The sequence below is a fragment of the Castor canadensis genome, chromosome 8, assembly GCF_047511655.1.
Source record: "Castor canadensis chromosome 8, mCasCan1.hap1v2, whole genome shotgun sequence".
Lineage (NCBI taxonomy): Eukaryota > Metazoa > Chordata > Mammalia > Rodentia > Castoridae > Castor > Castor canadensis.
Window position 1 is genome coordinate 119,827,303 of NC_133393.1, and position 14,006 is coordinate 119,841,308.

Below are 14,006 nucleotides of genomic sequence, written 5' to 3' on the forward strand. Positions count from 1 at the left end.
ATGTTTATTACTGTCAATTTGATGGAAATCAGTTGATTAATTTTCAATGTAATTCTTACAAAGGCAAAAATAACTTAGTACCTCTGCCCTCATACGGTTTCACATGGATGTCCCACAGACACCAGAAGTGGCTGAGAATTGACTTCCTTTCTTTCCCACCTGAACTATCTTTTCTCCTATATCAAAAAATGGCAGGAACCAGGTGTGGTAAATTCCTTGGTAAATCCCCTGTCCTTCACTTCTCATATCCAATTCAATCACCAGGTTTTGCTTTTGGTACCATTTTCTCCAAAATAGTTTCTAAAACTCTTACATTCTCTCCATCCTTGTCATTCTTCTTCCAGTTAAGACCTTTATCATGTATCTCCTGGTTCATCTCTCCAATTTGTTTCTCTGTCATTCCTTAATCCCCCTATATCGTGTTGCTAGAATTACTTATCCAAATGCAAACAAAACTATATTTTGACCATTTTCTACCACATTCAAATGATAAATACAGGCACCTTAATATGGCTTGTGGGGCTTTCTGTCCATCCTACCAACACTACTCTTTAACTACAAACATTGTGCTGTTTCTTATACATTTGTGTATATGTTCTTTCCTCTGCCTAAAAGACCCTCCATTAACCTAGTCACTCCAATATTTCTATTAATGCGTTAAGCGTAATTGGAAATTGGGTTTAGTAAACTCCGCAAAACCTAAATGATTATAGAACTTGACCAGGCACAGACCTTGAAAACAAACAGAATTTTTCTTTGAGATAAACCACATATTTCTCAGCCAGAACAGAAGAAGGATCATTACTCTATCTACATTTCTGCTTTTGTAAATTAAGACTTTCTCACAATAGGAAACATGGAGAGAGTTATCCAGGAGTCTGGCGAAAAGGTTAATAATTTAAATACATCACAATAATGCTATGGTTTTGTGGAAACATAAAGTCAAATTTTTGTCAAGGCCATATTTATCATTCTTTTCTTTTGACCTTATTATTATGAGAAAAGGTAGAAAGGACAGGTGCTATTCCATGAGTTTTGCTGAAATTCCAATGAGCTGCCCATAGTCATCTAGTCAACTACCTCTAGAATTAGAGTGTTGGGCTGGTGGAGTGGTGGAGTGGCTCCAGTCATAGAGCATCTGCCTAGCAAGTGTAAATCCCTGAGTACAAACTCCAGTGCTGCCAAGAAAAAAAAAAAGAAATTAGGGTATTCAGTGGAGGACTTTTACTGTCTCTTGAGGATATACAGAAAGCAGAGAATGACTTAAATTGCACTGTTGAACTTTATTGCAGGCAAAATTAAAAGACAGGAATAATTATCAGGTATTTAAAAAGTATCATAATGGAAAATACTCTCACATACTTTCTATTATTTAATTTTCAGATCAGCCTTGTTAGAAAGGTATTGCTATGTCTGCTTTGCACATGATAATAAAATATAGTCTCAATGAGTAAGTGAACATTATGATTAGGCTATCCTTAAATCCTAAGAAGCTTTATATAAAATTTAATAAGTCCCATTTGAAACAATGAAAATATCATTGGTAATAAAGTGAACATTTCTAATTTCCATTAAAAGTGACAATATAAAGGAGAATTATCCCCAACTTGTTATCCAATGCTAAATCCTATTCGAATGACAGAAGGGTGTAGAAAGAAAATTTCATTATCAAAATATAAAATAAGAGAAAAATATATTTTATTTCTTAGTGAATAGCTTCAGGAGCTATCAGAAACTCTTGGCATATCACCAGATTTCACAATTGATATACTACATTGAGATTCCTGTTACACTTAAAACAAGATGAAAATTTTTGCGTACCACCTATAAGAATCTGTTGCTTGGATCCTATCAAAGTTTCAGCCTTATTTTATCCCACTGTCTATGCCCAGATCACCCTCATTTTCTGTCAAATACTCCCATATGGTAAGCCATGGATGTTTTTACTTTGGTAACTTCATACAACTCTTTTCTCGTGATAAATGACTTTTCATTTTCCTTAATCTTAAATGTCACCCTTCAAAGAGGCCATTTCTAGCACTATTAAAGCATCTCCTCTTGTTCTATTCACATGGTTGTTTGTTTTCTTCTTTTTCCTCCGTAACACCTGCCACCATGTATAATTATGAGGCAGTGTTTTATCCTGAAGTATAAACTTGTGTTCGTTGTGTATCTCCCATACCACTGCTTCCTTCGCCCCACACCTAGTAAGCAAAAAAAAAAAAAAAAAAAAGGACCACAGAAGAGCTGAAAGACTTTGACTACAAGGTAGAAAGAAGTGTTTTCATATCAGCATTTTTCTCATCAAAAATTAGATAAGATTAGGGAAGGAGGAAGAGGAGGCTGATAGGGTTCATTGACTTAGATAGACAACAATAAAAGGAGCAAAGTACCCAAAATGTGAAGAGAAGAAGTAACTTGCATTTTCAGGATCCAGAGTAGAGTAGAAAATAATCAGCAATGCTGTCCTGAGAGTAGAAAACCAATGCGCCCATGGCCTGTGGGTAACTGTTCCCATTCCATAACCTGTTCAGTTGTAGGCCAATTTACATCTACAGGGAAAGTTCCTAAAGGTATCAGGTCCTATTTCTTGGAACTTATAAATGTTACTTTAGAGAGTAAAAAGGACTTTTCAGATATAATTAAATTGAATAAATAGAGATGAGATTACTCAACATTATCTCACCTGACCCTAAATGTAGTCATAAGTGTCCTTTTAATAGGAGAGTAGAGGGAGATTTGCAGCAGAAGAGAAGGTAATGTCACTATGGAGAGACAGACTGGAATGGGGTAGCCACAAATCGAAGAATGCAGGCAACCACGTGAAATTGGAAGAAGTGAGAAAAGGATTCTCCCTTGGAGCCTCTGGATGGAGCATAGCCTTGTTGGCTCTGGTTTGGGGCCAACCAAACTAATTTAGAACTTGTGGTCCCCAGGATGGTGAGAGCATAAATTTCTATCATTTAAGTCACCAAGTTTATGCTAATCTGTTAGAGCTGTTTTAGAAAACTAGTACACACCTAAAATGAAAATCTTATTACTCTGGCCAACGTGAAACTGAACAGAATCATTGTGGGAATTTCCTTTGGGTTGAGATAAGTGGTGTATACCTTGCCTCATTGCATATACAGTTAATGTGTATATATTTATTAACATCATCATCATTATCCACATACTCTCTACCAAGTAGAAAGTTCCATGCTCTATAACCAAGGCTTAGCTCAGGTAGCTGGTATGTACTAATTGTTCTACACATAATTGTTGAATGGATGAGAAGAATTACTAAACTAGCAACACAATATTAAGGAATACACAAACAACAAATGACTAAAAAAAAAAAAAAAAGTAACTGTGAGAAGACTGGACCAGTAAGTAAATTCAACAGTCAAATAGAGATTTAGGTCAGTAGGACCACATGCGTGGCAATGCTTCCTTCACTTACTGATGTCCTTTAACATCAACTTACTGGCAGTGTGTTCTGTCATTTTGGACTTTCAGCCAGTTTTATCAGCACAATCTGAGTGCATGCTCAAAGCTCCAGTTAGACTTTTAATAGGTGAAAGCTGAAGTACCTGGCGCCATTCCTGCAGGCTGGCATTGCAGGGTGGGGATGTGGCAGTTCCATTCCCATGAGTTGTTGTTACTTGTTCTAGTGAGATGATGCAACATTTGCCCGTTTTTTTTTAGATTAAATTTCTTTTTCTCATGGGACGACTCAGACTGAAGGAGACAAGAACATCACCTGCTCAGTGTTGGAAAATATAGTCCATTGTGTCATTCTGAAGGTGATGAGGATAAAGCAGTATAATTGTACATCTCTTGGCTCCTTCACACATGTGAATTTAGTGTCACATGATGTCATCCAGAGAACAAAACTATTCAGTACTTTGCTGAAATCCAAGCTTGCTCACCGATTTAACTGTAACCCAATCTCCCACACTTGGCTGAGAAAGGTAAGAAACCTGCTAACCATCTTAGGCAGAGAGAAAATTTGAGAGTAGCTTTACTTGAAGTTGCTCAGTCTAGAATTAAGTTGGGGATCTTCATGCCAGGCCCACAAGAGAACAGAAAATTGAGTCTGTATTCCTCAATTTTTTGCCAGTCCCCTTTTTGTTTTTATGCCAGTCCCCTTTAATAGTTAAATGGGATTTCCTCCTTTTATGCTTTTGTGTACTTTGATCTTTCGGTGGAGGTGTCTTAGGCTTGACAGATAGGCAGTCTACCACTTGAGTCATGCCCTCGGCCCTACCAAATGGATTTCAACAGTGCTGGTAGATATCAGGGCTATTCAGTTAGGTGAGAGAGGATGGCTGGCTGTTCAGGCCACACCCCAATGCCTAGTGCAGAGTGGAATAAGGGGTTAGGCAGGTATAGAACCATCTCAGACACACTCAAACTCTTCACAGCTCCTCAGTATTCCGAGTCATTTGCATTAAAGTAAACTTCTTTTCCTAAGCACTACCATCTTTAGGAGAGGTTCTTAACTTTAAAGTTTTTTCTCGGTAGCTGAAACAAACCATTGACCTTGCCTCCAAAAATGCACTTACTTAAACCCCTATGATAAAGATAATGGATCTGGGTGGCTAAGATGGATGTTAAAACAGGGAGATCTAGGTACAAAAGGTATGTTTTAGGACTTCTCTTTACTAAACACTCTTTTTATTCTTTTTATCCCTCTATCCATCCAAGGAGCCTTGAAGCTTGTTAATATTTCAAAGAGTAACGCAGATGCAGACAGATAGACCTTTTAAGTCTCCCTGTTCTTGTAATTTAGCACTTAAAAGAGATGGGAGGGGATGGCTAGCTCCTCTGGCTTTTTAGTTTTTACTTTCTTATTTCAATATCTGAGTCTAGCCCTTTTAATGTTCATTAAAATGATAGTTTTTCCCTATCTCCTTCCTCATCCATCACTCACAGCCTACTGCCACTCAACATATAGAGGTTAAGAAACCTAGAACTTTTCCACATCATACAGTAACATACTAATTTCTTCATGGGTATTACATTTATTTATCGTTAAATTATCTGTTGAACCTATTCCAGGCCTGGGGGTGGTGAAGGAGAATACTGGAGGGGGTGAATTCAACTATGATATATTTGATATGTTGTAAGAACTGTAATTGCCACCCAGCACAATTAAAAAAAAAAAAAAAGGAAAAAGAAAAAAGGTGGACAGCCAGAGTCAGAATCTCCAGCTTTGCCATTCAATAGCTGTAGGAGCTGGGCCAAGTTACTGATTCTCTTCCTCAGTTCCCTTATTTGTAAGAGGAAAATGCTATTAATAGCACCTACTGCTAAAAATCATTATCAGAAAATAATCAATTCATTATGCAAAGTACAGAAGTATGTGACATCCAATAAATATTTATGGAGCTTTAGCTATGTACAGGGACTATTCTTACACTGAAGAGGATGCAATGAACAAAAATTACTGCTGTAGGTGGTGCACACATTTTATTGTTAACACTTAAATTTTCATAGAAATCTTGCAGTGTATTTCATGGAAATTAAAAATCTTTTTGGTTATTTTTTTTCTTCTTGGATAAGAGATAAATACGATTTTAATTCAGATTTCTCTGCTGGGGTGCAATAGCTTCACATAAGCTCAAATCTAGTTCTAGTTTTTCTTTCATCCTCATTCTACACCTGACAACTACTCTGCATAACTAATTAGGGCTGTGAGTACTCACCCTTACCTTGGCATAGGTATTTATAAAATAGGAAAAAGCCCAGGTTCTAAAAAAACAATTTATTCTGTTCTAACCCTGCACTTTTATCTTTCCACCCATGGTGTTCTGGATTTCAGAAGCTAGTAAAGAATTCTTATCAGTAGGATATTTTGTAAAGTTCTCATGCTTGTATTTTATTTTTGTCTTCTGCCTTTCTATTCACCTGCCTTCTTTCCCATCGGTGCCACTAAGCTATCATTAGTGATGACACTTTGGGTCTTTCTTCCTTTAAAAAAATTATTTTGAAATAATTATACATTCATAGGAAGTTGAGTAGAAACATACAGGGATGTCTCATGCACCCCTTACCCAGGTTCCCCTAATGTTGACATCTCGTGAAACTACAGTATAATATTAAACCCAGGAAATTAACATTTGTACAACCACAGATCTCAATCAGATTTCATTGGGATTTGTTTGTAAATACCTGTTTTTCACATTTGGTACATATCAGTTACTACCATAGTAAAAACTGAAATTCAGTTCATGTGTGTGTCCTTGGATTTGGGTTTGTATGTGTAACTGTGTGTATCAATTTGTGTTTGTGTGTGCATGTATAAGAAATAAGAGAGACAGAGACAGAGGAAGTACAGAGAGGACACTCTGGTTCTACCCATTTCATAAGGGAAAAGTAAGAAAATACTATGTAAATATTGTTAATACTGTAAACCAATACATAGAGAAAATAAAACATATTGTAGTAGATTTTTAATCTTCCCATTCAGCAAAAATGTCTCATGAATACACAGACAGTAGGTAGGTCATACTTTCCTGCCTCAGAGTGTAAGGTGGTGTGTGTTTGAAGCATAGGTGTGTTTGGAGTATATGGTAGTCTCAGCAAAATTCCATTTGATGATGTAAAAATCATAGAGTCACAGAGTTAGAAGGGACCTTGGGGCCATCTGTTCCAACCCCGTTTACATTGTACATGTATTTTATTTTTATTTATTTTATTTTTTTTTCATTTTTCTTTTATTATTCATATGTGCATACAAGGCTTGGTTCATTTCTCCCCCCTGCCCCCACCCCCTCCCTTACCACCCACTCCACCCCCTCCCTCTCCCCCCCCTCAATACCCAGCAGAAACTATTTTGCCCTTATTTCTAATTTTGTTGTAGAGAGAGTATAAGCCATAATAGGAAGGAACAAGGGGTTTTGCTGGTTGAGATAAGGATAGCTATACAGGGCATTGACTCACATTGATTTCCTGTGCGTGTGTGTTACCTTCTAGGTTAATTCTTTTTGATCTAACTTTTTCTCTAGTACCTGTTCCCCTTTTCCTATTGGCCTCAGTTGCTTTAAGGTATCTGCTTTAGTTTCTCTGCGTTAAGGGCAACAAATGCTAGCTAGTTTTTTAGGTGTCTTACCTATCCTCACCCCTTCCTTGTGTGCTTTCGCTTTTATCATGTGCTCATAGTCCAATCCCATTGTTGTGTTTGCTCTTGATCTAATGTCCACATATGAGGGAGAACATACGATTTTTGGTCTTTTGGGCCAGGCTAACCTCAATCAGAATGATGTTCTCCAATTCCATCCATTTACCAGCGAATGATAACATTTCGTTCTTCTTCATGGCTGCATAGAATTCCATTGTGTATAGATACCACATTTTCTTAATCCATTCGTCAGTGGTGGGGCATCTTGGCTGTTTCCATAACTTGGCTATTGTGAATAGTGCCGCAATAAACATGGGTGTGCAGGTGCCTCTGGAGTAACCTGTGTCACAGTCTTTTGGGTGTATCTCCAAGAGTGGTATTACTGGATCAAATGGTAGATCAATGTTTAGCTTTTTAAGTAGCCTCCAAATTTTTTTCAAGAGTGGTTGTACTAGTCTACATTCCCACCAACAGTGTAAGAGGGTTCCTTTTTCCCCGCATCCTCGCCAACACCTGTTGGTGGTGGTGTTGCTGATGATGGCTATTCTAGCAGGGGTGAGGTGGAATCTTAGCATGGTTTTAATTTGCATTTCCTTTATTGCTAGAGATGGTGAGCATTTTTTCATGTGTTTTCTGGCCATTTGAATTTCTTCTTTTGAGAAAGTTCTGTTTGGTTCACTTGCCCATTTCTTTATTGGTTCATTAGTTTTGGGAGAATTTAGTTTTTTAAGTTCCCTATATATTCTGGTTATCAGTCCTTTGTCTGATGTATAGTTGGCAAATCTTTTCTCCCACTCTGTGGGTATTCTCTTCAGTTTAGAGACCATTTCTTTTGATGAACAGAAGCTTTTTAGTTTTATGATGTACATGTATTTTAAATTACTTAATGTCAGGCAGTCTTCTAACTTTGGAATAAAACTTCAGATGATGAGCACATACTGTTTTATGAGTTAGTATTTCTCTACTTAGCTCTATATGCTTAAAAGTTCTTTATTAAAACTTCATATGTAAATGTAAAAGATCCTGAATGGCCAAAGAAATCCTAAGCAAAAAGAGCAATGCTGGAGGCATCACAATATCTGACTTCAAAGTATACTATAGAGTCATAGTAACAAAAAGCAGCATGGTACTGACAAAAAAATAGATACACAAACTGATGGAATAGAACAGAAGACCCAAAAATAAGCCACACAGATACAACTATCTGATTTTTGACAAAGGCACCAAAAACATGCATTGGAGAAAAACCAGTCTCTTCAACAAATGGTGTTGGCAAAAGTGCATATTCATATGTAGAAGTCTGAAAGTAGATCCCTATCTCTCACTCTGTACAAAAATCAATTCAAATTGATCAATGATCCTAATGTAAGTCCTGAAACTTTAAAACAACTGTAGGAAACTACAGAGGGAAGACACTTCAAGATGCAGGTATACGCATCAACTTTCTGAATAGGACATCAATTGTTCAGGAAATAAGAGTAAGAATTGACAAATAGGACTGCATCAAATTAAAAAGTTTCTGAAAATCAAAGGAAACAATTACTAGAGTCAAGAGGCAACCAAAGAAGGAGAGAAAATCTTTGCAGGCGATTCAGATTCATCAGACAAAGGATTAACATCCAGAATATATAAAGAGTATAAAAAATTAAACACCAACCAGAAAGCAAAAACATAAGCAGTGTGCATATATATGTCCACCTGTGGACACCCAGCAGGATCAGAGTTACATTGTCCCCTAGATCTTTTTCAGGGAAGCTGAAGATCTCAGGCTGGCCAGTCCCAGCTCTCCTTTCCATTACTCCCCTCAAGTACTCACTTGGCGTTGGTGGAGGTGAAGATTCTACCCCTCATCTCACAACTATAACCAATCCAAACGCAAGACAAAAACGAAAAGATGGTTGTAGCTCCTTCAGTTTATGATCTAAGTAGACACTGATGTGGAGAAGAAGCGTACTAGGCATCTAACCAATAGTAGAGTAAACTAGTGTGAGTATAAGGCATTAAAAAGTCATGCATCGAAATTAAGCATTTCACATTTAATTTGTACTGCTAAGTAAAAGTAGCTTGTTTTCATATTAAAAAAATTAAACACCAATAGAACAAAAATTCAATTAATAAATGGGCAAAAGAATTGAACATGCAATTCTCAAAAGAAGTACAAATAGCTAATGAGTATATGAAGTATATTCTTAGCCGTAGAGGAAATGTAAATCAAAGCATCATTGAGATTCCATCTCACCCCAGGCAGAATGGCTATCATCAAGAAAACAAAAAACAACAAATGGTGGTAAGGGTGCAAGGGGACAAAGAAACCCTTATACGCCATTTCTGGGAATGTAAACCCACTATGGAAATCAGTATAGAGGTTACTCAAAACACTAAAAATAGAACTATTGTATGGTCCTGCTATACCATTCTTAAGTATAGATCTGAAGGAATATAAGTCAGTGTATAACAGAGATACCTGTACACTCAAGCTTACAGCAGAACTATTCACAATAATCAAGTTATGGAGTCAGCATAGGTGCCCATCAACTGATGAATGGAGAAAGAAATTATGGTACATATATACAGTGGAGTATTATTTGGCAATAAAGATGAATGAAATTATGTCTTTTGCAAGAAAATGGATGGAACTGGAAATCATTATGTTGAGCAAATAAGTCAACCTCAGAAAGACTAATATGTGAACCCTTTAATAATAACAACAATAATAGTGGTGATGATAATATGACATGATTGTAAAAGGGGGACTATTTGGAGGAAAGCAGAGGGAAGAGGAAAGGAGAAGGTGATTGGGGTGAATATGGTCAAAGTACATTATATATGTGTGAAAATAATATAATGAAACTCACTAAATGCTGCTTAGAGGGAGGGGGTTAAGAAAGAGTAATATAGACCAGATGAATTTGATCAATGCACATTATATGTATATATCTAAATATCACAACAAATCTCCTTTGTACAATTAATTTTATTCTAACAAAAAGTTTTAACATGCTGAAATCTGCCTTCCATGTGATCTTCACTCATTGGTCTTTGTTCTGCCATCTGGCACCTTGTACAATGGAGGACAATTGAAGATAGTTGTCATTCTCTTAAATATTCTCTTCAGTACGCTACACAACTCAGGTTCTCTTTTTATGTGTTCCTCATACACAAGACTGCTCATCTAGGCATGAGCTTATCGAATCAGAGCACAACAGAGTGTAGAATGAACAGCACACTCAAATGTTGGATCAACTTCTATCTGTGTTCTGTATAAGATCATTGTCAGTGTACCTACAATCATAGTAACATGCTTTCCCTCCAACCAATTCCACCCAATTTGCCTTATATTATTCTTGAAATCAACTAATATCCCCTAGGATTTATTAAGCTTTGCTCTTTAGTCATTTCTCCCCGATTCTGTATATATGTAGCTAGTTTTCTGGCATAGGGGTGGGACTTCATGTAGGTTCTTATTAAGCCTATTATACTAGTCTATTGAGTTTTTTTTTTTATATCCTGACTATCACACAATAATATATTTGCTGTCTCTGCTGCATTCACATTGGCTGCAACCTTTATAAATAATCCTTGAATCTTTTCTCAAAATTGCTGAGAAAACACTTAAGTGTAAAAGGGTGAATAGAAGACCATTAGGAAGCTATAAATTCTAACTAACATTTTTGACCTCCTATTAATGTTAAATTTTAACTCAGCATTCTGTTGTAAGTTTTCACTGAGGGTTAGCATAAGAAGTAGGCATACACAAAAGGACTCTGAATTTTCTATAAAATTGTATTAGGTGATTCACTGTCTCATTTATAAAAATCCCATGGGAAATTTCTCTTGGAGCCCAGGAATAGTTAAAAAAAAATTATCTCTCAATGATTGCTCAGCTGGTGTTTTGACTTATAAGAAGCTAAAAGAAAAAAAAGTCAATTGCTCAATTGCTGTATTTTTTCCTTATTTTTATTTATTGATTTTCCTCTTTCCATCCCACTTCATTATTTAGCATTTCATGTTAACAGCTCTATATTAACATATGTTATATTTTCTTGGTCATCATGACACATCCTGGGTAAATGAAGCCAGGACACAAAAACAAACAAATAAATAAATAAACAAAGATAATCAGGACATCATTTAAGATGTCTCTCCAGATGTTTAAAAGACCATGGAATAATTATTTTTATTTTCAAGTGGGTCAGTTGGGAACTGTCCTAAGAGTACATTTACTGAAGTCAGGTTTGCTTCAGTCCTCTAAGTCACTTCCAAAATTTGTTCTTGGTAAAGAATAACATGTTCTAAAAATCTTCTATATTAATCTTCCCAAATGGTACCTTATTTCAAAGTAGAAATAAAAATCATTCTATCTCTTGCTAATGTTTTTTTTCTCTCCTTCTCTCTTTTAAAATTTTTGGCTCCTCCGTTATAAGGCAAATAAAATTATTTCACTATGGAATAATTTTTTTCCATTAAATGATACTACCTTCTTGGAATTGTTTATACTGAAAAGACCTCTGGATTCAGTATTAAAAGCCTAGGGTTCTAGAATTAAATTAACTGCTATTTGTATGACCATGAGCAAGTCAGTGGTTCATGAAGTTTATCATTTATAGAAAACTACATTTTGATAAGTACCTGATAAATATAAGCCACTGTTAAAATGTTCATAACTTACTTTTAAACTTTAAAATAGGCAGTTTGTAATATATTGTTTGATTGTATGGAGCTTAATAAACCAGTCCAGTGTGGTCAGCCAGCATTATATCAGATAGGCAACACTCTTCCTCTAATGCTGAAAGAGCATTTGCTACACTTATTTCAATGAACAAATGATGCTTTGCTTATTTGCAAAATATTTCAGAAACTGATTTTTTTGGTGGAATTAGTGGTCTACTAACCATCATGATATATGTTAAAAAAGGAACTTAAATTGATGCAATTATAGGTTTTAATATAATTAAATATTAAACTCTCTTGGAGACATGAACAGGGTATAAAAATCTTTGGAAGACTTATAGCCTATACAATAGAATTAGTGTAGGAAGGAGGACGGAATCAAAGTTTGATCACTAAACCATCCTATTTCCAATTGTTGGTTTAATAGGATTTCTGATTAAGGCTGAATGTAAAAAAGTCCTGAGCCTGGAAAATTGTTTCAGCTGACTCAAGTCAATTTTTTTCCCCCCAGGTTAGGATGGGAACATCTGAATGGTCAGAGAAGTGGGATTTAAATCAAATTACTAGATAAGGTTGTAAGAATCGATTTCTGCCTTCCTGCTAATAAGTGTTTACTAGCCTATACATACATGTGTAACAGAAATTGCTTTAAGACTCACTTTTAACATAAATACAAAAGCATTATCACTGGGGGTTATGAATCCTCACCCACTTCAACCTTCTTTAGTGGCCTCCCTTACCTATCAAAGGTATATGTGACCAAATGATTCTTAAGGGACATTTTGCATCACTGTAATTTTCATCAGTGCCCTTAAAATCAGTTTGTATTCCTCTCCTTTTAGATAGGGAAATTCAGGTTTAGGAATATTAATCTATAATCATATGGATATTGAGTGGTAAAACGAGGTCTGTTTGATTCCATTGTTCCAATGTTCCCTGCCGCCTCCCAGGTTCATCACAAGGTCATTGCAAAGAGTGGATGAGTGATTGTAAAATGCCTACAGCTGTGCTCCCTGCAAAAGTGTGTGTTAAACAAAGGCTCTTTAGCTCCCTTGAGAGATACTTCAAAGTCAATTACCTATTAAATTGATGTCATGCATATTTATTATTGCTTTGTACAACTACAATCAGTATTAATACATTTTGGTATTTTTTGTTACTTTTCATGCTGTTTTTAAACCTATACCTTTTCTTGACCCACCAAATATATTCAGAGAAACTGTAAGTTCAGATCCTGGGGCATAGACTGCTGTGTGTCACACTTGTGTGGTCCAGTTCTGTAGATCCCTCCTCCAGAAAGCTTGACTCTAAAATTATCATTTGAAACATGCTTTGAAAATGGTATAGTTACCAAAAGGTCAATAAAAAGCTCATCTCAAAGCATTACCATATAGAAAAAAATAGAAATGATAATTTTAGTATTGTAATGGCAAAATGGTGTAAAATATTCATGGATTGATAATTCCATGATTCATGGATTGATAAATTCATGGATTGATAATTAGAGAAGAGTTGAATAAATAGTTTTTAGTGTTATAAACTACTGGTCCATTTAAAAATAAAAACAGCAAATGAACAAAATAAAAGAAATAAATGCAGAAGAATTTTACTCTATAGTTACCAATAAAAAATTACATTCCAAATGCATTTTATTTTGTATACATGCTCCAATATATAAATCAACATGCTTCAAAGAACCCAAATCTAGCTTACACATTCAATTGTAAGTTCTCAGAAAAAAGTTATTAAGTTAATAGATAGGTAAAGATTTATATATTCCTGCTTTTATTTCTGAAATTTATGCTCTTAGGTTATTTACATATGACATAATTGGAAGGTATAGAGAGATGTCTATTCATTTCTCATGAAGCTATTTCTTTAGCAAGTCATTATTTGGAAATCTCGTGGAGATAATGGCTTCCAAAGAACATGGGGCTTTGATAAAAATGGACATTCATGTCTTTTTAAAATGTTACATGTTTTAATTTACTTCAATTTCATTGGGTAATGATAAATGGATAATATAACTAAACTTTTTTGGGGGAACCTAATCATTTTTATTATACTATAGTTATAGACATGGTGAAAACTTATGGGTGCATTTCCTTTGTTCATGTCATTATTATAGAAACATTAATAGTACCCTTCCTCTTTAATTAAAATAAAAAACAAACTATAAAGGCATTTTACCTTTTCGTTAAAAGTTTGTATTTGTTCACAACAACTTAGA

At 35.4% G+C, this 14,006-nt stretch overlaps 1 protein-coding gene across 3 annotated transcripts in view; it reads right to left on the reverse strand.

Annotated features, from left to right (window-relative positions):
* Lin7a (lin-7 homolog A, crumbs cell polarity complex component) overlaps positions 1-14,006 on the reverse strand; it is a 155,506-nt gene that overhangs the window by 45,204 nt on the left and 96,296 nt on the right. The window lies entirely within an intron of this gene.